The sequence below is a fragment of the Serinus canaria genome, chromosome 15 (genome assembly GCF_022539315.1).
Source record: "Serinus canaria isolate serCan28SL12 chromosome 15, serCan2020, whole genome shotgun sequence".
Lineage (NCBI taxonomy): Eukaryota > Metazoa > Chordata > Aves > Passeriformes > Fringillidae > Serinus > Serinus canaria.
In genome coordinates, this window is record NC_066329.1 from 820,660 (window position 1) to 843,506 (window position 22,847).

At 51.8% G+C, this 22,847-nt stretch overlaps 1 protein-coding gene across 1 annotated transcript in view; it reads left to right on the forward strand.

Annotated features, from left to right (window-relative positions):
- Nucleotides 1–22,847, forward strand: part of RTN4R (reticulon 4 receptor) — an 86,371-nt gene that overhangs the window by 60,777 nt on the left and 2,747 nt on the right. The window lies entirely within an intron of this gene.

Genomic DNA, 22,847 nt, shown 5'->3' on the forward strand with positions numbered 1-22,847 from the left:
TTTCATCTTTTTTGCCAGAAAATAAAATAGCATCATGAAGTTGGGAGGAGCCCCTGAACCCAGAAGCTGTCACTCAAACAATGTGCTCAGCACCCTGAGATCAGTGGCAAACCCTGAAATGTGCTGAGAGCTGTAGTGTGGGAGTGCCTCACATCCCCTGCCTTGGGCTGAGCTCGGGGGGCTCCTGCCCCCTCCCTGCCTCTCCTCCTGAGCCTGAGGAGCAGGGATGCTCCAGGGATGCTCCATCCTGTGTTTAACAGGAACACAGACACTCCCCACAGCCTGATCCCATCATTTCTCTGCCGGGACTGCAGTGAGTGACAGCTCTGTCATCTCCCTGGGGGGAGTCATCCCCTGGGTCAGCCTCTGCCAAGGAAACCACAGGCCATGTTTGGAGTTCCTTCTCTGGATTCTCCTGCTTTAAAAGCATTTCAGAGTTCCCTCTTGTCTGTAATGTCAGGGGAGTGGTGATAAATGTCAACCCTCCCCAGGATATCGTACCTGCAGCCACCTGTGGGTTTCTGACAGTCTGGGGCGGATTTAGGGTGCAGAAAGGGGAGCAGGAGCTGGAGTTCAGCACAGGAAGAGGCTGCAGGAGCAGTGGGAGAGCAGAGCTGAGTGGCAGCTGTCACAAAAACAATGTCTGAGGATGACAATCCCTCGGTGACCTTGCTCTCTCCAGGGCCTGGCACTTCTCAGTGAAGTATTTATTATTGTTCCTGACCGAGTGTGCCCTCTCAGGTGCCCAAACCTGGTCATGGTCCCCTAACCAACCCCAACTCCAAGGCCTTGCAAGGGGCTCTGAGCTCTACCTGGAGCCTTCTCCTCTCCAGGTGAGCACCCCCAGCTCTCCCAGCCTGGCTCCAGAGCAGAGAGGCTCCAGCCCTTGGAGCAGCTCCGTGGCCTCCTCTGGACTCTCTCCAGCTCTGAATCCTTCTGCTGTTGGACCCAGGGCTGGAGGCAGTGCTCCAGGTGGGTCAGGGGTCAGCAGAGAATGTGAACTCCAAATAATTGGTGTCAGCTTGGTGGTGACACCTCCCTGAGCTTTGCCAGCAGGCTCAGACGTGGGGGAGCCAAGGCAGAGGCTGCAGATCGGTGGTCCAGGATGCTGCCAGCAGCCACCCCAGGAGATGGACAGGTGGGAAGGGAGAAGGGAGGGAAGTGGTGATCTGCAGCTCTTTCTTCCCATCCCAGATGCATCCAGCAGTGCAGGGATCCTGAAGGAGCAAGCAGAGGACAGCAGGAGCATGCAGGGAGGGAAGGAACCCTTTTCCCCTGCCCTTCTCAGTGGAGCATTTCTGGTTTTTAATTCCCAGCTGTGTCATGCCAGATACAGAGGAACAGTCCTCAGAGCAGGGCCTGGAATAAACCTTCTCCTTCTGCTCTCTGTCCTGCTCTCAGGTTCATCTCCTGCCTCATTTTCTGCAAGCTCTGGTTGTATTTGTCATGGCAGAACTGTTCCAATTTCCAGTCCTCCTTGACAAGGCTCCTGACCCAGCCCATTTACTGCTCTCAAATCCACTTGGATGTGGCTGTGAGCTGGACAGTTCCATGCTCAGTGTCCCCCCTTTCTCTGGAGCCTCCCACCAAGCCCTGAGATGCTCAGGGATGCACAGGCACAGCTTTAAGCTTGGGGATTTGCCTGGGAAGTGCACTTGAACACAGTTTCACAGGACACCAGGAGCCTCTCTTCTTGCTGTAATGCTCCTGCATCAACATTTTCACTGTGAATTGGTGCAGGGGCTGTCTTTTGGAAGAAACTGGTGATTTTTAACCTGCCCGTGGGGTCTGACAGCTCTGCTCCCAGGATTTATGTGCCTTGGAGAGCACCTGAGGGACAGCTCTTCTTGCCCAGCAGTTGTGGGAGTGTGTGAGAGTGTGTGTGCAGAGCTGTGGTGCTGGGACACAGCTGCAGCTGATCGTCCAAGAGGGGCTGAGTTGTTAAAAAATCATGATTTACACCCAGGGGCTTTGCTTTCCACCCTTTTAATTCACCTTCCCATTTTCCCAGGATCTGTCCCATGCTGTGCTGCTGTTAACAGTGTCTGAAATGTTCAGATCTCTTTATGAGCAAGACTTTCTCCATTTACATCTTCATTTTTGCTTGGGGATGGAGCCCAGCAGCATCTGGGGTTGTTTGTGCTGTGTTTGACACTGGGGAGTCAGGAACAGGAGTGAAGGTGACACAAACTCTGGGTCTCTCAGAAGGCTAATCCAAGTTTATTAAAAATCCATTGCTTTTTATACACCTTTCCTGATTGGTCATTTAATCAACACCTCTCACACCATGGAAAGGACGTTTTGCTCCACAAAAAGAAATATTTCAGGAGAAAAAGCTTGGGGAAAGGGGACAACAATATGTCACCTTTCCAAGGCAGAAATGTGGGCAGAGTGTGTCTGCCCCAAGTTCTGCTCTCCCCACAGTCAGAACTTCCCTGGAATCCTCCAACTTAAACCAGCTGCAGTCCAAGTGCTCTCTGAAACAGCAGTGAAAGACTAAATGACTTAAACCCTTTTCCAAAGGCAGGGAAAGTTTATCAGGCTTTCTCTCTCTACCCAGGCTGTCAATCTCCACATTCCCCAGTGTGGACTGTCACCCCAGCCTGGGGCTGGCACTGGGCTGGCACCAGCCCTGGCTGTTCCCTCCAGCCCAGGTGTCTGCAGCTGATGCAAACTTCCTGTGAAGAACGCCAGTCACTTGTTTTTAAAATTTTAAAAGTTTGATAGTAATAAAATGGTTATAAAAATAGCAATATAATCACAGTAATAAAATTTTCAGCAATTTGGATGAGGACAATGTGAGACAACAGAAACAAAGAGTTACAGACATCTGGATACCTTATCTGGGCAACATAAGCCTGAAAAAGGACCCACGTTTACAGAGGATTAACCCTTAAAAGCAACAGCCTGTTACATATTCATACACCTCATCCATGATGCATCAATTCCATTCAAACACAGGATTCTGTCTGGGCAGTGCCAACTTCTTCCTCTGAATCCTGACAGCATCTTCAGGGCTGAGCGAGGCAGGAAGAACTCGATAAGAGCATTAAATTCTCTTTCTCTGAAAGACTGACGTGTCCTGTGGCTGCTATCTGGTGTGAGTCCTTTCTTTAAAAAGTATCTTACATAGCATAGTTTCTATTTTAACATTTTATTATAACCTAAACTATATTTAACACACCATTAAAAAAATTAACCCAGAATAACTTTCTAGCATAACACATAGAATATTCTTTTTAATATTTGCGAAAAGCCAATCATAAAATACACATTTTTCCGCCTTCCCTCACAGTCTGAAGTTGTTTTCTCTGCCTGTAATGTCAGAGTGGCCGCAGAGGCCGTGCTCTGAAATGTCACATTGTTTGTGCTTCCTCCGGGGACATCGGGGCAGGGAGAGCAGCTGAAAGTCAGCTCCCACCATTCTTTTAAAGGTTGGGCCTTCATGCAAATGTTGGGAATGATCTCAGGCAGAGCTGGGGCCCCTTCCCTCGCCCTGCTGTCATCCCAGGACAGGGTGAGGGACAGAAAGCTCATCCTGGGCTCCAGCTCCACATCTCAGGTGGGCAGGAAAATGCAGAAGAGGCAGAGGTGGGGCTGGCCCTTTCAGCTAGTGTCCCACTCTCTGGAAAGCTGGTGGGACCCTCTGCCCCATCAGAGCCCATTCAGACGTTCTTTGAAGTGCCACACATTCTCAGAATCTCTGAAATCACAGTTACAGAATCCCAGAGTGATTTGGGCTGGAGGGAGCCCAGAAGGTCCCTGGTGTCACCTCCTGCTCCAGCAGGGCCATCCCAGGGCTCAGGGCACAGCAGGGTGTGCTCACAGCTCTGCCATGGCCCCAGGGAGGAGCCCCCAGAGCCTCTCTGGGCTCTGCTCAGGGCTGGCACTGCCCAGGGCAGCAGTTCTGCCTCCTGGGCAGGGGCAGCTCCTGGGCTCAGCCCTGCCCGTGGCTCTGGGGCCATGGCTGGGCCTGGAGCAGAGCCTGGGCCTGCTCTGCCCTCTGCACACAGGGACAGACACACAGGGACACACAGACAGGGACACACAGACAGGGACACACAGACAGGGACAGACACACAGGGACACAGGGACACCCAGGGACAGACAGGGACACAGGGACACCCAGGGACACAGCCAGGCCCAGCCAGGCACCCCCAGGGCTGAGGCCCCTCTCCCTGGGCTCCTCTCCAGGCTGAGCAGCCCCAGCTCCCTCAGCCTTTCCTGGCCCTTGCTCAGCTCCAGGCCCTTGCTCAGCCCCAGGAGCTCCACCCCAACCCAAACTCAGCTGAAGCCCCTTGGTCTGTCCCTCTCGCCCTGGCAGGTTTCTCCTCTTAGATTGGGTGTTTCTAAAAAGCTCATTAGTCAGAAATGCAGATTTCATGTCGTTTTTCTTTAACTCCTCTGTGGTGCTGAGTTGCTCGTGCTGGGTGAGATCTTATCAGTGGTGACACAAAGTGGATTCAAACAAGTGCTCAGGAGCTGACAGCCTCTTATTTATATATGGGTTTATTTTTTTAATCAGAGCCCTACACCACTGATTTATTAATTTCTGCACGTCTCAGATGCACCAAGGCTTACAAGCATCTCAACAGAAACCTTTTGTGTCTCTGCTTGCCAGGGCTTTTCAATTCTCTCTTTCTCATTTAGATTTTCTTCCCAGTCTCCTGTAAATGCCACTCAGCCATGGGCTTTGCTCCTATTGTGATTGTCAGGAATGGTTGAATTCCCTCCCCCAGGCAGGAGGGATCCCTTCCCTCTCCAATTGTGGGGCTGCTCCTCCCAGCATCCAGGGATTGTTTTGACAGCTTAGAGAAATTGCTTTGATTTTGTGCATTAATGCTGCTCTCAAGCCTTAACACCTTTTTTTTTTCCCTCAAAGCTTGCTTTATTGCCTCCTCTCTGCTCTTCAGGAGCTGTTTTAAGTAGTCAGACTTCCACATTTGCCTTGAATATCTTCTCTCTCTTGTTTGAACTCCCTGCCTTTGGAAAAGGGTTTAAGTCATTTAGTCTTTCACTGCTGTGGTTTCAGAGAGCACTTGGACTGCAGCTGGAGGATTCCAGGGAAGTTCTGACTGTGGGGAGAGCAGAACTTGGGGCAGACACACTCTGCCCACATTTCTGCCTTGGAAAGGTGACATATTGTTGTCCCCTTTTCCCCAAGCTTTTTCTCCTGAAATATTTCTTTTTGTGGAGCCAAACGTCCTTTCCCTCCTTTCCCTTGGAGAGGGATGACAGAAGGGAGGCCAAAGAAGCAGTGACAGGCTGACCTGTGGTGCTGTGCTGGTCTGAGGGATGATGTTACAGGCAAATCACAGAATCCCAGAATGGTCTGGGTGGGAAGGGACCTTTAAGATCATGGAATTCCACCCCTATCAGGGGCAGGGACACCTTCCACTGTCCCAGGCTGCTCCAAGCCCCTATGTCCAACCTGGCTTTGGACACTGCCAGTTGCTGAGTCCCATTGTGGACTTCAAGATGGGACTGTTTTGCCCATAATTTCCTGGATTTTTTTTTGTTTCCTAGCTCTTTGCAAGCTGCCTCCTCTCCCTCTCCTCTCCCTCCCCTCCCCTCCCCTCCCCGGAGTCCTGGAGCTCCTCCTCCTCCAGTTTAGTTATTTCACTGTCCCACACTGCTCCATCCTGTACTTCCAGGATCCTCCAGTGAAAAAAGCCACAGGGGCTGCTTCCAGATGGATAACTGGATTCCTGCAGGTTCAGGGTGCCCCAGGAAGCAGGCAGGCCCGGGTCGGCCAGCCCAGCCTTCCGGAGGCTGGGTGTCCAAAACCCGAACTGCTCTATGGCTGTGGCCACCCTTAGCAAGCTCAGTGATATTCAGCTTTTAGTGATATTCAGCTTTTAGTGATATCAGCTCTTTTCTAGTTTCAGCTCTTTAGCTTGCTAAGGTGCTCTGGCTAGCCGTGGCTTCCAGGAAAGCAGATGAGAGAGAGAGAGAGAGAGAAGGCAGCCTCCGGTGGTTCCACGGTGGTTTTATTGAGGAGTCTGTGAAGGGTTCCAACGACAGCTCCTCTGGCAGAATGGGCTAAAGTAGCCCCTGATAGAGGGTTAACAGGGCTCAGGAACTGACCAATTGTAAGGGTTAGGGCAAATAGCCCATGGGGTCACAGAAAGATAAGCGGGCCTGGAGGACTGGAGGGAAGACTTCTGGCTTAGTTCCTCTGACTTGGCATTTCCTTATCTCTAAGCCTCTGTCCTCCACGAGGCTGTAGCTAGCCCCGTGTCTGCTACACTCCAGGTCTTGGGACACACAATTAAGATATTTCCACCTGTGCTGCTCCAAGTTCACCTGTGGATAAAGCTCTTTCTCTCCCCCTTTCTCTGAGTGTCTTGGTGTTGTGGTTGAGGAAGAACATCAGCACCTAAGAGCTGCTGGAGCAGGGATCAATAACAATTGGATTCTTTCTGATCGGCTCCAGGAGCCCCAGGCAAGGAGTAACATTTGGCAGCACAAGCTCAGAGCAAAAATTCCCTCCCAGTCCCCCAGCTCTTCCCTCTCTCATTATCAGGCATCACCTCTCAGCTCCTGGCAGCTCCTCACACACAACTCTCTTATCTGCAGCCTTTCCCCTTCCTGATGAGCTGGAAGGAGGCTCATTTTCCCCATAAGGAGCAGTTTTCCAGCCTAGAACAATCTGCCAGCTCTTGCCACAGCCCTCCCTGTCACTTATCCATCCCCAGTAAAGCTGAAACCTTCCCCAGCTCAGGAGGGGCAGGTTTAATTAACCTGCTGTTTCCCGCCCTTCTCATTAGATCATTAACGAGAGTTCTAATGAGCTGGGTGTGATGGTGGCCCTGGTGGCCTGTCCCAGCACGTGTCCTTCTCTCCATCCATCAGCCACTGAACACTAGGTTGGATCTCCCAGGCAGAGAAGGGATTTCTCCATGCAGTGATGTGGACCAGGGTAGATGCTGGCAGTTGGGCCAGGGAAAGAGTCATTACTCTGGGAATTGTGAGAAACAACTGCTCACTTTGAAAATTTAAAGAGGTTTATTAAACCTTAACAAAAATACAACAAAGGACTGCATAAGGAAAAAGTTGCAGCGCTGGGAACTGTCCCTCATGGACACCACGGGGCCAGTCCCTCTTCAAGATGGATGCTCAGTCTTTTATACCCCTGGGGGTGGCATCAGCCAGCCCTGGCCCCTCCCAAAGCCCGTCAGGCAGCTCTTCTGTGCCATTTATCAGTGCAGACTGCTTTGGAACTGGGTTGGAGGGCAGGGGCTGCCATGCTGCACCCCCTGAGCACCAAGCTTTGCCATTCCCACCTGCCCCAGGTAAGGGACACCTGTGCAGCCTTGTTTACCTGTCCTGGACAACAATACAGGGGGGAAAGGGAACTGTGGGGAGAACAGAGGAGATCTAAACTACAATAACATAACTGCACATCACTAAAGCTTTTCTTAACATTCACACAATAGTCATCCCTTAATTGTGGGAGCCAGTCATCTCATTATCCATCTATAACAGAACTTTTGACAAAGTTCAGAAAAAAAATTAAAACAATCCTTAATATTTACAGCTAGTGTTTTAAATGTGTTGTTTACTTGTAAGATGTATACAAAAAAAAGTGTTATTCCTAATTAACTGATAGTATAAGAAGTATTAATTAAGAACCAATCAAGTCTGGCTTTGTCAGAGCTATCTATTAAAAATGTGCAATATCTAATAAACTGAGCATTTTACCTTCTAAAACCATAAGAATTTCTATCACTTCATTCATCCGTCCTTAATACAAGAACAACAGAGCAGTGGTTCCAGTCCAGCAGAGCTGTCAGGAAGGAGCTGCTGGTCCTGCAGCGTGGTGTGGTCCTGCCTGGGGAGTGAGAGTGCAGGGCTCTCCCTCAGGCCAGGCTCTGGAAGGCTAGAATAAACAGATCTCCCTCCCTCGTGCTGCTGGGTGCCTTAGGAATTGTTAAGGAATGGTGGCACAGCCCTGGACACCTCTGCAAGTCTCACCATGCTCAGCTGGCTAAGCAGACCCTGCATGCTCCACTGGCACCTGGGGATGGAAATGTGCACCCTCACACTGCTGGCTGGCAAGAGAATTCATGTGCCACAAAAGTGCCTGGAATTTCATCTAAATTTGACAGCTAAACTTTCCAGGGAGCTGGGATGAGTTGGAGAGGTGCAGTGGCAGCTGCAGTTCAGGTACTAGCAGCTCCTGGGGACATCTGTCACTGCCAGAGGTCCCCTTGTCCCAAGGACAGGTCACTGCTGCTGCTTCACTCATGGAGCCCCAGAACAGTCTGTGTTGGAAGGGACCTTTTAAATGCCACCCCCTGCCACTCCTGCCATGGGCAGGGACACCTCCCACTGTCCCAGGCTGCTCCAAGCCCTGCCCAACCTGGCCTTGGGCACTGCCAGGGATCCAGGGGCAGCCACAGCTGCTCTGGGCACCCTGTGCCAGGGCCTGCCCACCCTCCCAGGGAACAATTCCTAATTCCCAATCTCCCATCCATCCCTGCCCTCTGGCAGTGGGAGCCATTCCCTGTGTCCTGTCCCTCCAGCCCTTGTCCCCAGTCCCTCTGCAGCTCTCCTGGAGCCCCTTCAGGCCCTGCAGGGGGCTCTGAGCTCTCCCTGGAGCCTTCTCCTCTCCAGGTGAGCACCCCCAGCTCTCCCAGCCTGGCTCCAGAGCAGAGGGGCTCCAGCCCTTGGAACATCTCTGGTGCCTCCTCTGGACTCTGTCCAGCAGCTCCAGGTCCTTCCTGTGCTGGGGCCAGGGCTGGGGCAGCTCTGCAGGTGGGGTCTCACCTGGGTGGGGCAGAGGGACAGAATCCCCTCCCTTGGTCCCCATTCTGTAGGATCAGGCCAGGACATGCACAAAACAGAGCAGGATGTGTCCCTGGTTCCTTTGTCACCCTGATTTGCTGTCACCTTCCTGCAGAGCCCCGTGGGGTCTGAGCAGGCTGTGTACAGGGGAAGAGGGTTTGGGCTATTTTCCCAGAAAAAGAGCTGTGTGAGGGGGTGTCACCCCAAATAACAGCTAAGGAGGAAAGTAGGAAGGAAGAGGCCACAGGTGGTGAGGCAGAACCAGCAGCACCACATCCTGGGAGGAAACATTTCCACGAGCAGTGATTTAGGATTTGGGCTCTGGAACTGAGGGGAGATTGGCTGAGTTTGCTCTGGAAAAGTCCTCAAGGAAGGGAAGGCAGAGACAGAGGTATCAGAAGTGGTTCAGCAGCACTGGGCTGACACTTGGACTTGGAAACCTTAGAGGGTTTTTCCAACATTACTGTGACAATTTGGAATTCCCAGCTTCACTCCAAAGCATTCCTGCTTTTCCTGTGAGAGGTCCCATGATGCCCCCCATGAGGCTGGGAGGGGATTTGCTGGACAATTTTTGCAGTTTTGGGGTTGAGAGGTGGGAATACTGAGCAGGACTGGGAAGCAAGGCTGGCACCAGGAGCATTTTGGGAAGTGATGTCTGGAGAGCTCCTGTTGGAACCAGCAGGGCTTGTGCTCCTTGTCCTTGCTCCTGTCAGAAGCTGCACAAATCATTTCCCCAGGGAAAAGAGAGTTGGCTTTCACTTTGCCAGGAAAAAAAAAAGAGCAGGAGAACGTGAGGATATGGGTTTTTTTACTCTTCGTTTTCCTTGACTTGCATTATATGAGAAATCTCCCAAAAAAACCTTGTGAATATCCTGGGATGAGGCTTTTCCAGGCTGGAAGAGATGGGATATTCTGCTTGGAAATCAATATATTACCCCTGAGGTTCCATTTGGATGCCTGATGTTATTGCTCCTGCAGGTTTGAGCTTTCCAGTGGCATTTCTGTGATTCTGCTGTAATTTCTATTCATAATTTGACCAATTTCTTCCTTTTTTTCACTTGAGTTCATTCCTTTGACAAGATTATTCATATTTCCCCCACATCAGCAGTTGGTCCTTGGTCTCCCTTTCATGCTGCAGGAGGTGAAATAAACAAAGATGGCAAATGAAATGGAAAGAAATTCACTTAGTCCCATGAAATATTAAAAGGCACTTATGGGCAGGGAGTCCTGATGCTGTGGAAGGGCTCTGCTGGAGGGAGGGAGGGACCTGCAGGGTGGGAATTCTCTGTCCCCCTGGACACTTGTAGGGCCTGGCTATGGGATGGTGATTGTCTTCATTCAAATTGGTGGTTTGGTCCTTCAATGGAGTGTGGTGTTGTGAGGTCCCTAGCATGAGGGGAGAGATGAGAGTTTGACTCCAAGTTCTCAGAAGGCTGATTTATTATTTTATGATATGATATTAAAAGAAATATACTAAAACTATACTAAAGAAAGAGAGAGGAGACATCAGAAGGCTGAACAAGAATGAATAATAAAAACCCGTGACTGACCAGAGTCCTGACACAGCTGGACTGGGATTGGTCATTAAATTAAAACAATTCACATACTGGGTAAACAATTCTCCAAATCACATTCCAGAGGAGCAAAATATGGAGAAGCTGAAGCTTCTCATCTTGCCAGGGGAAGAAATCCTGGGGAAGGGGTTTTTCAGAAAATATCATGGTGACAATTGAGGAACGAGCCCCAGGGGCTGAACTCAGGTACAGGCTGAGCCTGTGTGCCTGGGGTGGCAGGGGAAGGACAGGTGGCCCTGCCACCAGGGCTGGAGGCGTGACAGCAACACCCAGTCCTGGGGACAAACAGCTCCCGTAGGAAGGAGAAAATACTGTTTATTCAAGGAAATCTTTCCTTTCTCTGCAACAATCCTGAATGCTCCAACAACTGTGGAGAGGGATGTCCAGCTAGGATGAGAGCCCATCCTCCGGGATGGTTTATGGACAGTAATCCCACTCCCTTTTTCAGGACTGTGTGTGGGAGCATGGCTAGAACTTGCTGGCAAGATTCTGGCTCTAATTCCTTATAAACCTGAAAACAAGAGGATTCCCAGAGCCAGGGAAGGCCAGGGAAGGTTGGAAGCAGTGTGAAAGCCCTTGAGGTGAGGAGAGGCTGCTCAGCTTGGGAGCTGTGCTGTGCAGAAAGAGGAGATGTTAACAGAGCTAAGGATCAAAGGCACAGAAATCCAGAGAAAAATACCTGGAAAAGCACTGGACCAGGCTGTCCAGGGAGTCACCATCCTTAGGAGTGCTCCAGAAACGTGTCCCAGTGGCACTTGGGGGTGTGGTTCAACAGCACTGGGCTGACACTTGGACTTTGAAATCTTAGAGGGCATTTCCAACCTTATTGATTCTACAATTCCATGAAACACCAATAATTTCCACTAGTATATTTCCCAGAATTTTTTTCTAAACCCAGTTGTCTTATTTTCTCTTTTTTTTTTTTTTCTGATGTTGTTTTTAAAGGTATTGCTGTCACAATTATTGATTAATGGCATCACCTCGATGCCAGTAAGCTTGGGCTTGGACCGATGTCCTGTTGGACGAGATGTGCACCAACTCCCCCAGCCTCTGCTCATGGATCTGGATTATCATAATACATTCAGATTTATGTCAGGAGCTAGATTTCCATGGTGGAGAATATCCTGTCTCTGGAATCAATGGACAGTTATTAAATGGATTAAGAAACAGGCAGCTTAAAGCCCTCAAAATGCGATTGTTGGTAGAGGATCAGTGTAGAACAAGCTGCTTGCACAGGAGCTTTGCAGGATTCAGCTTCCACCCTGCTGTATTTCCCTATTTTCATGAGTGATCCAGAAAATGTCTATGAATTACTGCCTGTGCAGTTGGCAGGTGGCTGGGATTTTGCCCTGAAAGATAAAGCTGAAGCCAGGGCTCCAATGCAGAGCAATGCAGCTGCCTGGGAGAGGGACAGCAGGGAACAGGGAACTGAAATCCAGCACGTGCTCGGCCTGGGAGCAAGGAATGGGGGCCTCTCCAGCAGCCTGGGAGCAGGGAATGGGGCCCTCTCCAGCAGCCTGGGAGCTGCAGGGCCTAAAACTGATTTAAGGCCCCATTGGAGAGCAGGTGATTCTGGACATTTAATGCCCTAGAGTGGGGAAATGGATGGACACAGGGAACAGGGGAGGCTGCAGGTGGAACAGGAGTTATATCCACCTGGAATGAAAAGCAGGAGGGGGCTCTCATTTCTCTGCCTGCAATGAGACCTTGAACTGAGGACCTCAGGCGTGCATGTCTGGTGTGAATTCCTGGTGGAATTCTGTGGAATCTTGGGGTGGGTGTGAGGTGAGGGCAGCTCAGCCCAGCGCCAGGGGCTCAAACCCTGCTGGGCTCCTTTCCCCATTTCTCACATTCCCAGGAAAACAGGGAGCTGTGTAATTAGCAGCCTGTTGTGTCCTTGCTCAGCTTGACACGTTTCAGAGGAATATGTTTATTTATAGAGCTGTGGGTGTCATGCTCCTCACCTCGGGAGGGTGGCTGAGTGAGCTGCACTCACCTGAGACACACACACCTACCAAAAACCAGTCCCAGCTTGATCTGGGAATGAAAGGATGAGGCAGGGATGTGTGCCAGGAGCTGCGAGAGATGCTGGGGGAAAGGAGGGTGTGGCATTCACATTTTCTGGAAAAATCCCTTTGCCCAGGATCTTTCTCCTGGGAAGCTGAGAAGCCTCAGAGAAAAGAAAAACAATTCTGATCTCATTTGCTTCTCCTGTGTTGTGCTGGTGTGGAATGTGTTTGGAGATTGTTCACCCACAGGTGAATGTTCCCTTGCATTCTGCTGGGAGTTGTTTCGGCTCTTTGGCCAATCAGGGCCAAGCTGGGTCAGGGCTCTGGAGAGAGTCAGGAGCTTCATTATTATCTTTTTAACACTGAGTAAGTATCCTTGCTGTATTCTTTAGTATAGTTTAGTTTAGTATTCTTTAATATAATATTGTGTCATAAAATAATAAATTAGCCTTCTGAGAACATGGAGTCAGATCCTTCCTTCCTTCCTTCCTTCCTGTCCTTCCTTCCTTCCTTCCTTCCTTCCTTCCTTCCGTCCTCCCTTCCTCCCTCCCTCCCTCCCTCCCTCCCTCCCTCCCTCCCTCCCTTCTCCCTTCCTTCCTCCCTCCCTCCCTCTGGGGGGAACCCCAATACAATAGGAGGGAGAGGGGGAGCATGGCCAGGCTGGAGGGGCTGGGTGTCCCAGGGGACTTGAGGAACGTCCTGAGCCTGCTGAAGGCCACTTTAAGGTGGAGACCTCATAGCTGTGTTCCTCCTGCTACAGGTGACAAACCTGGGGATATCTGGAGAGCTCAGGGCCTCCAGGCTCAGCAAGGGGAGCAGCAAGTTGTGAGCAGGACAGAGAAATCTGATCTCCAGTCCCTTGTGTCCCTCTCTCCTGCGCTCATTCCCACTGTTCTCTGGAACCGTGGCTGTGTCCAAGGCTGGGTTTGGAATGTTCTCCCCTTCCCTGTCCTGCCTGAGCTGCCTGGGGCTGTTTGCTCACTCTGCATCCACACACATGACCAAACTGAGGCCATGGGGGATGTTTGGAACAGCTTTCCCTTCCAGGCTCTTTCCTGAACTTCATTCCTGCACTCCACATGATGCAGATGCTGGGGCTGTGAGCAAAAACTGAGATAATGTTATTTCAGAGGAAAACCAAGGAAAATGCTGCCTTGGGCTAGGGGGCTCTTCCAGAAGCTGTGGGGGTGGGATTTGCAGCTGGCAGGGGGTGCAGTCCCAGATGGCTAAGGGGGAGCAGGTGTAAATTCCATCTGGAGCTTCACCTCTCCTCTCCCTGAGTCACTCACACACGGAGCAGCCACCAACGCCAGGTTTGGAGCTGCAGGAAACTCTCCTTCTTCCTGAGAAGGTTTTGAAGATTCCTGAGGTTTTTTGTGCCCCATGGGAGACCTAAATCATCTCAGGAACCTGCATTTCCTTCCTTTGCACACCTGTTTGTCCCTGATTTTTTACATAGATGTCACAGATAATCCCAACTTCTGGAGGAGCTGCTTGTGATTCACAGTGAATATTTTGTCACTTCATTCTTCCCAGCGTGAGGATGGGATGGTGGCAGGATCACACATGATCCTGCTCGTGCAGTGTGCTGGGTGCATCCCATCTGGATAGGATGGCAGTGAGGACTGGGATGAATTGGGGTGCCCTGCCCTCAGCAGAGTGCTGGAACCAGGAACAGCTTTTCTGGTCTTGTTCTTAGGGATCTGCTGGGTTTGGCATTCCTGGGCTGGGTGTTGGTTTTGGCCATGAGACTCTTGGCAAAAGGCAGCATGACAGGGACAGATCTGGGGAAAAAATCCTTCCCTTTGAGGGTGGGCAGGCCCTGGCACAGGGTGCCCAGAGCAGCTGTGGCTGCCCCTGGATCCCTGGCAGTGCCCAGGGCCAGGCTGGACACTGGGGCTGGGAGCAGCCTGGGACAGTGGGAGGTGTTCCTGCCATGGCAGGGGTGGCACTGGGTGGGATTTAAGGTCCCTTCCAACCCAGACCATCCCATAATCCTGTGACAGCTGTAACAATACCATGGCCATTGGTGGCTGTCACTTGGAGAAAGTGCAGCTGTGACATTTCATGTACCCTTGGAATGGTTTGAGTGGGAAGACACCTTAAAGATTAACCCATTCCAACACCTCTGGTTCTCCTAGGCTGTGAGGAAGGACCCCTCCCTCCTCCTCCTCCTTGGCTCCCTGTGCTCAATGTGCCTGGGCCCAGCCTGGCAGGTGCCCAGTGCAGCCCTGGGAGGTGGATCAGGATCACAGCAGCTACTCAGAGCTGTTCTCCAGGATGAATTCAGTGGGATTTGGAGAGCTCAGAAGGTGCCTGCAGCCTTTCAGGGATCTCCCCCTGCCCTGCAGCCTTCCTACCCATTCCCTTCCCCTTTTCGTTCCCATTTTTTTCCCAGGAGTGCCTCAAGTTTTCCAAATGCACATTCCAGGCCATGTGCTTTCACCTTTTCTTTTGGCTTCTTCTGCCTCTCATCCAGCTCCCACAGCCTTGGGTCCCTGCCTTTGGCACAGCTGGCCCCTGCTCTGTGCATCTCCAGGAGATTTTGCCCTCTCCTCCTGCTGTCACTGTGGAATTTGGTACCTGGCAAAAGGCAGACTCACCTGCTCTGACCCAAATCCCCACAAATCCCATGTGCTCCCAGAGCCCTGAGCCTGCTGCTGTGCTGCAGGGGCTCTGTGCTGTCCCACTGGAGGAGAGGGCACCAGGACAAGGCTTTGCATCGTGTGTTCAGGAGAGCTGGACATGTCCATGGTTATTCCAGCTCCAGACATGATCACATCCTGGAAAGGGCCACATTCCTGCAGGCACTGGGGAAACCAGTTCTGGGGAAGGAAATGGGAATATTGGGAGTTTGGGTGGGCCACCAGCATCTGAGACCTGCAGTGCTTGCACAGAAAGGAGCAGGGTTGATCTGTGTCAAGCCCAAGACTGGAATAAACCCACATAAGAGGCCTTTTCCACAGGAATTCTCCATGGTTTACTTTAAGCTCATCATTTCCTCCCTTTAAAAGGTCAGGAGCTTTCCCCTTCAGATGTGCCACAAATGGAAAGAGGTCAGGTGGCAACCATGCAGATTTGTTTGGTACTACATGAGAACAGCTGAAAATTCTGCTTGTGCTGATGGGCCTGGCAAGAGAGCCCCCCACAGGTGAGGGGCAGAGCACTGGCAGGAGCACTCACTGCAAAATGGGCTGCTGTAGCCATTGGATTTCCCAGTGCCTATCCATAGGAAACAGGAATAACTAGGTCAGGTTTTCAGTGCTTAAGAACCTCAAAGATTATTCCTGATTTAATGAAAATAATTTTAAATACCATCTTTGACCTTTGTGGGTTGGCCAAGTCCTTATTTATTGTTGCCTGTAAGGGAGGGGAGGTGCTAAAATGGAATTTCCAGAGAAGCTGTGGAACTTCTGTAAAAGTCCATCTGAAGCATTGTATACATTTGTTTAAACCTCTGCAGCTGTCCATCTAAATCTGTGCAAAATTCCATCTGAATGTCTGCAATTGTCCATCCAAAGCTCTGCAAAGTCCATCTGAACCTCTGCAAAACTCCATCTGAACCTTTGCAATTGTTCACCTGAACCTCTGCAAAATTCCACCTGAACCTCTGCAAAATTCCACCTGAACCTCTGCAATTGTCTACCTGAACCTCTGCAATTGTCCACCTGAACCTCTGAAATTTTCAATCCCAACACCTGGAAAATTCCATCTAAACCTCTGCCATGGTCCCTCTGAACCTCTACCAAACTCCATCTGATCCTCTGCAATTTTCCATCTGAACTTCTGCAAAATTCCCTCTAAATCTCTGCCCAATCCCATCCGCACCTCAGCCATGGTCTGAGCTGCTCCTGAACCCCAAGTATTGCACTGTGGAGTACAGCAAAAACATCTGGAGCAGCATTCCTACAGGACCTGGTGTTGTGGTGTAAAGCTAAGTTCTTCCCCTCAGCTGTGACTACTTCCTCCTTGCCTGTCTCCTTACCAGTAAGTTCAAAAGATGCCCCTCAGGCCTGCGGTCATCGGCCTGTCCAGGTGTCATTGTTCCCTGAGACCCTCCCCCTCCCACCTGGTTGGTAGCTCACCTGTCCTCCCCCCCCCCGACCTTCCTGTGAGCTTAAAAGGGGTTGCGGCCATGCGGTGGGGGTCTGTTCGGAGCAGTACTGAGATTCGGAACTGTAATACCTTGGAATAAACTCTGGATTTAACTCTCCGGCAGAACACACTCTCTTCCTCTTCACTATCGCCTGGACTTTTCTGCTAGAGGTAAACTGAGTTTTGCTTTGCATGGGCCTATCTCGAGTGCTTAATAGTAACTGCTTGCGAGCCGAAGGTGTCTCTGAGGAGAAATATCCCCAGTAGCCACTTGTAGCTCGAGAGAAAGCAATAACTGGCGCCCAACGTGAGGCACATCGAATTTGAATGCCCAAGAAGTAATCTCAGAACCTCGGAAAACCTTCAAGGCAGCTGAGCATCCGCTAGAGAGCTTTGAATGCATCGCTCTCAGCAAAGACTTAGGGATCAATCTCCCAGAAGAAGTCTTGTGGACTGTTCGGTACTCCTAGAAAATTAGCTCCTTTCTGGTGAGCAATTTTCCAGGGGAGAACAGGGGAGCCCCCTTTTTTTGCCCGCGGGGGTCCTGTTCCAGTGAAGAGACGTCCTGCTTTTACCGCCATCAACAACTTCGATTTCGGTGAGTATCTGTGCCCTTTAGAGGGAGTAGAATCTCAAAAAAAAAAAAAAAAAAAAAAAAAAAAAAAAAAAGTTTCTGCCGTGAAACTGTTCGCTTTTAAACAGTCTCTGCCGTGAGAACTGTTTTGACCCTGCCGTGGGTTGTTTGTTTTAATCCGGAGCGATATTGTGTTAGACATAGCTCACTGCGGTGTGTCTTTGCCACTTTTATAATTCGCGGCGCCAGTGGAAGAGCGGGAGAGCTCTCCCAACCCTTCCCTCCCTGCTCGGCACTGCGGCGTGTTGTCTCTCGGCGTGGGGGAGGGGGGCTGCTCCCTCCCGACTTAGTGTGTGGTGAGCTCTCTACACGTGGCGTGAGGGGTGGGGCTGCTCTCTCTCGGCTCGGTGTGTGGTGAGCTCTCTACACGTGGCGTGAGGGGTGGCCTGCTCTCTCTCGGCTCGGTGTGTGGTGAGCTCTCTCTCGGAGGAGGGGGAGGGTCTCAGGGAACAATGACACCTGGACAGGCCAATGACCGCAGGCCTGAGGGGCATCTTTTGAACTTACTGGTAAGGAGACAGGCAAGGAGGAAGTAGTCACAGCTGAGGGGAAGAACCTAGCTTTACACCACAACAACCTGGGGCTTGGAAGAATCCCCAGGAGGAGAAAGGAGGTTTTCTGTCTTGGTAGGGAGCCAGGGAAGCTCTGCCTCAGGCCACTGTTTGCCCAGGGCTTGGAGAAGGTGCCAGGGAAAGGCTCCCACAATTTAGAGCTGCATTCCCACCCCTATCTGCTCCTGGATCCCATCTCAGCCCAGCCCAGGTGTCCCTGGCCTGGCTCCCTGCAGCTCTTCTCACCTTCTTTTATTGGAATCAGGACTTTTCCCATTCCCTGGCCTCCCAGGGCACTACTGGGCTGTAATAATTGATAATTGTTATTGTTAACCAGGACCTGATAACTCCCTTGATATTTCCCTCAGAAGGGTTCTGTGACCTTTTCTCTGAGCAGCTCTCACACCTCCGTGCCTTGCAGCAAGCCTTGGGAATGCAGCAGCATGGAAACCCTCTGGCTACAGAACAAACTTTAATTTTTGTGCTCCTCGTTGGGTTCTCATTCAAATGGGCTGAAATACAAACTGTTCACTCTGCCCTTCTCCTTCCTCTCCCTGCTGCTGCCCAGGGAAATGCTGGCAAAGCACTAAAAGCGTAACCCTGACCAAATGTTCTTAGGCTAAACCCAGGATGCTGCCAAAATTTTGAGAGTGAGGGAGAGTCACTGGCAGGAATGGGGAGCCCCTCAAGTGGGAGCTGCTTTGGCACACGCCAGGGAAGGACGGAGCTGTCCCAGGAGGGAAGGGTTGTGCTGCCTTGAGCTCCTGGAATGAGCCGTGGAGCTCAGCCCCCAGCCGAGCTGAAGAACAAGCGTTCAAACCCCCCTGGAGGTTTGGGAGGATGGAGTGGAAGAATTGCACAAGTTATAACTCGTTTTTACCTTCTTCCCCTCAAAATATCCCTGCAATATTAAGTCTAGAAACCACATTAAGGGAGTGTGATATAAGAGGGGAAGATGAAGACCCGAAGTGAGGAGCTGGCACATGCACTGCCTGCCTCCCTGCCAGGATGCATTACGGAAATGACCTTTCAGCCCTGACCACAGCTGGGATTTTTCCTGCTCAAACCCTGTTCAGGATGTTCCAGAGGGGCTGTACTGCCAAAGGCAAGGAAAAGAACCTCAGTCCCAAAGGTTAATGGGCCTGGATGCAGTCCCAGAGGATGATCAGGGACAAGCCAGGGGTGGGGTTCAGGTGCCTAAATCGCTGCTCCCAGCAGCTCCAGGCAGGGCTGGCACAGGTCTCACATGGAGCTGCCCCAATCCTGCCGGCGGAACTCCTGCTGCCTCAGGGCCCCAGGTGTGCTCAAAAGGGAATTAGCTCCCTATTTTCAGGCTGCTGGGATTCATCACTGGTGTTCTGGTGTGAGCTGGGTTCGAGGTCCAGACCCTGGACCTGGAGCATCCCCAGCAGAGCCTGGGGAGCCATTTAGAGCCCCAGAGCTCACCAACCCCAGTGACCTCGCTGAGTAAGAGGGGTGTCTGACACCCCAAAATCCCCATGGAGATACAGAGGTGCCCCAGGACCTGCTTCAGCCCCAAAATTCTGTGCTGCAGCTGCCTGAGGGCAGCAGGACCTGCTCTGCCCCACAGCTGTGACTCTGGTACCTATCCCAGGTGTTTCATGAAGGCAAACCTTCACCCCCATCCTCTCCTCCCAGCCGGAGCCACACCAGCTGCACCTCTATGCTCCATCCATCCTCTCCGCAGCTGAAGGGAGGGAAATTCCACACTTCTCCGAGCCGATTGTCCTTCCTCACTGACCTCCCGATCCAGCTCCACTTGAAATGCATCAAAGCGCTGCCCTCTTCCCTGTGGCACAGGCACAGCCCCACCTTTGGCCACAGGACAAAGCGGGAGGAGCCAGGAGCAGCCAAGGGCGGAATTTCAAACGATGCCCACGGAATTTCAAACGATGCCCATTCCTAGTGGGGAATTCGGCAGCTCCAGTGTGTCCCTACTATAAACAAAAGCGAAACGCTGTGTGCATCAGCAAAAGGCTTTTTATTGTAAAATGTTCCCTCTTATGTCCGAGCAGGGGAGAATTCTGATGATTATTGACCCTGCACTGCAGGAAAGGCACATTAGAATATCTCCGAATCAATGGCAGAGCGGAGCAGCGGGGAGAGGCCGGGCTCTGCAAAGGGCATCACATTGCAGCTCGCTCTGGCTTCCTGAAAAAAGTTTGCAAAGCATCTGTTGGAGGCCCCCGGAGCCTTTTCTTTCTAATTGCCACGTTTGACAAGGCGATGGCCCGGGGGAGCGGAGGAGAGGTAGATAATGGACCCACTTTAATTGCTTCCAGTTCCATGAGTCAGAACACTCGGGAATGGCAAAGGGGAAGCGCTGCAGCTTCGCTGAAGGAGCTTTCTGGCTTTCAAGAAAGCTCTGGAGGAGCAAATGCTAAACTTAAAGCCAAAGTCTTGGAGGGACTGAAGGTTCCAGGTTCTGGAATTTCTTTCATGTTTTGCTTTTGACAGGAACTCTCAAGTTCAATTTTAATCCTGATCTGAAAGAGGGAGGGATGGTTTCTCAGCTAAGAGAGGAGGGGACAGGTGTCATTCCAAGAGCCTTTTCCTCAGGGATGGGCACTGAGCTGGGAGCTGAGGTGGAAGAGTCCAGCTGGAGGTGGAGGACCAATATCCATTGGTGGTGGGGACTCACGGCAGATACAGCAGTCGGGATGGATTTATCTGGAAGCTGAAGGGAGGATGCTGTTTCCCCACGGGGAGCTGAGTGTGGCATGTTCTGGGAATGGGCAGACAGGGAACCTTCGGACCTCCCTCCTGCCTGACAGCCCTGAATCACAGAATCCTGGAATGCTTTAGGTTGGGAAGGACCTTTAAGCTTATCTTGTTCCACCCCCTGACACCTTCTACTTACCCCAGGTTGCCCCAAGCCCCTTCCAACCTGGCCTTGAATGTCTCCTATCCTTCTGGCCTAAGGGCAGGGTTTCTTTTCCTGGAAAAGTGAGGAGCTCACAGCCAGAGCTGAACCCAGTGCTCCAGGAAAACAAATTCAAATATCCCTGTGCAGGGTCTGGATGGCTGATGGCACTTGGTGTCCACTGGGGTCTGGGACACACTGAGACCAGGCACAGCTGCTGGTTGGACACCACTCACTGGAGAAGGGTTTTGGAGAGGCAGGAAAAGCCATGGCAGGGTCCCTGGGGTCTCTGTCACGGCACACCCAGCCTGGCTGGGGACAAAAGGGTCACCTTGGCTTTCCATGGCTTCATCTACTCCTGCCCTTCCCCCGGCCCTGCCCTGGCTGGGACTGACACGGCTGGGCTGTGCCATGGATCAGCCAGGACACGGCTGGGCTGCACGGTGGGAAAGCCACTGGAAAAAGGCTTTGGGGGATGATTGACAGGAACTGTCTCACTGGAAGGAGCTAATCCAAGCAGCTCATGAACACCAGGTCCCTAATTAAAGCGCACAGCCTGGCCCTGCTGTAATTAATTTCCCAGCAGCTCTGAGTGCCACTGACTCAGCGCTGCTGGCAGCCTCCAGGGCATGGGGGCGGGACAGGGGGGCCGAGCCTGGCAGGAGGATGTGCCCCTTCCCTCCTGGAGCAGCCGTGCTGCAGCCCTGGGCACAGCCAGGAGCTGGGCAGGACGCTGCTGCCTGGCTGGGAGCTTCCCAGAGAAAGAGAGATCCTGTGGGTCACCTGTGCCCGCTCAGCTGTCGGGACAGCTGGCACAGGGCAGGGTGATGCTCATGGCTCACCTCTGCCAGCAGCTCTCTCCCCGTGTACACATGGATTTACATGGATTTACTGTGTCCTTAGCTGGAGCTGGGACAGGGATGGTGTCACTGTGACTCCTCTCTCGGCAGTGCGGTTTTGCATTCCCTCTGCTGTTTCCTATTTATTCCTAAGGTCTGTGGGATGCACCTGGGCTGTGACTGGATTGTCCCCAGGCCGTGGCAGAGAGGAGAAGCCTGGGGACAGCTGGATGCTGCCCCAGTGTCCCAGTCCAAGCTGTTTTGCCAGAGTGGGAGGTGTTGCATGAGGAGGTGACTCCAGTGTCACCTCCAGCCCCATCACCCAAATCACGGAGCTGACAAGGGAGGCTCCAGCAAGTCCCGTTTCTCTGCCCACGGGGTTTCATTATCAGCTGCAGAGGGATGGCCAGAGAGTGGCCAGCACTGTTTTAATTTCCCAGGAGGCTGCTCTTGGTGTGCCATGGCTGCAGCAGGGAGTCTCAGCTGTCTCATTTTACTGTGCTTCATGCAATGGGACGTGACACGTCAAAACATGACAAGGCAGCCAAAATGTGTCACAACTCTGCACTCAAACTCTGCCTTGCAGGGTTGCTCAGCAGCTGATAGCATCAGGCTCCAATTATCTCTGCATGCTGAGCTGGGGTTTTTATCCCTTGTGGAATATGATATATGGGAGTCTCCTGCCTGTATTGGATCACATCAGATTTACTAAGCACACACGGTGAATTGTTCTGACCAGACTGACACCCAAAGCTGGCATCCCGGCCTGCTCTTGCAGGAAGGAGACTTTCTCACCTCGGCTTTTCAAAGTGTTATTCCTTCAGCAAAGATTTGGTGAGGTTTCTGTGTGATTAAAATGTGTTATTGTTGGTGTTTGATGTGGTTTCATTGGCCACGTCAGCACTGCCAGGCTCTAAGGCAGGCGCAGCCACTGCCTTCAGATTCCCCCTGGAATCTGCAAGGCTGGATTTGGCTCCAGTCTTCCCAGTTCATCCCATTCTGCTCTGCTGGGCCTTCCTGCCTGGCTTTTTGCACTCTGCTTTCCCACCTTACTTTGGAATGAGGCATCAACATTCCAGAACAACGTTTTGAGTTTTCCAAAGGAAAAACCCTCCCACAACAGAGGCAAAACCCTCCCGGGCTGGAGAGTCCCAGCAGTGGGGAGGACTTGTCCTTTAGCCAGAGGTGCTGTCTGGCTACTTTCCATTCATTTTATCTCCCGTTTGGAGGAATCAGACTAATTACTGGCTGCTAATTGCTGGGAAAGCAGTGCTGGTACTTCCTCTCTTCCCACCAGTAGCAGGGAACAGCCTGGCTCCCCTCGATGTTCCTTTGGGGAAGGTGCTGCTCTGTCCATCCCCTCCCTTCTTCCAGGCTCATTCCCAGCTCTCCAGCTGGGAAATTTGGTGAACCAAAATGCTTCCCTGGGATTCCAGTGCAGCCCAGCTCCTAGGGAAGTGAGTGGGCATCA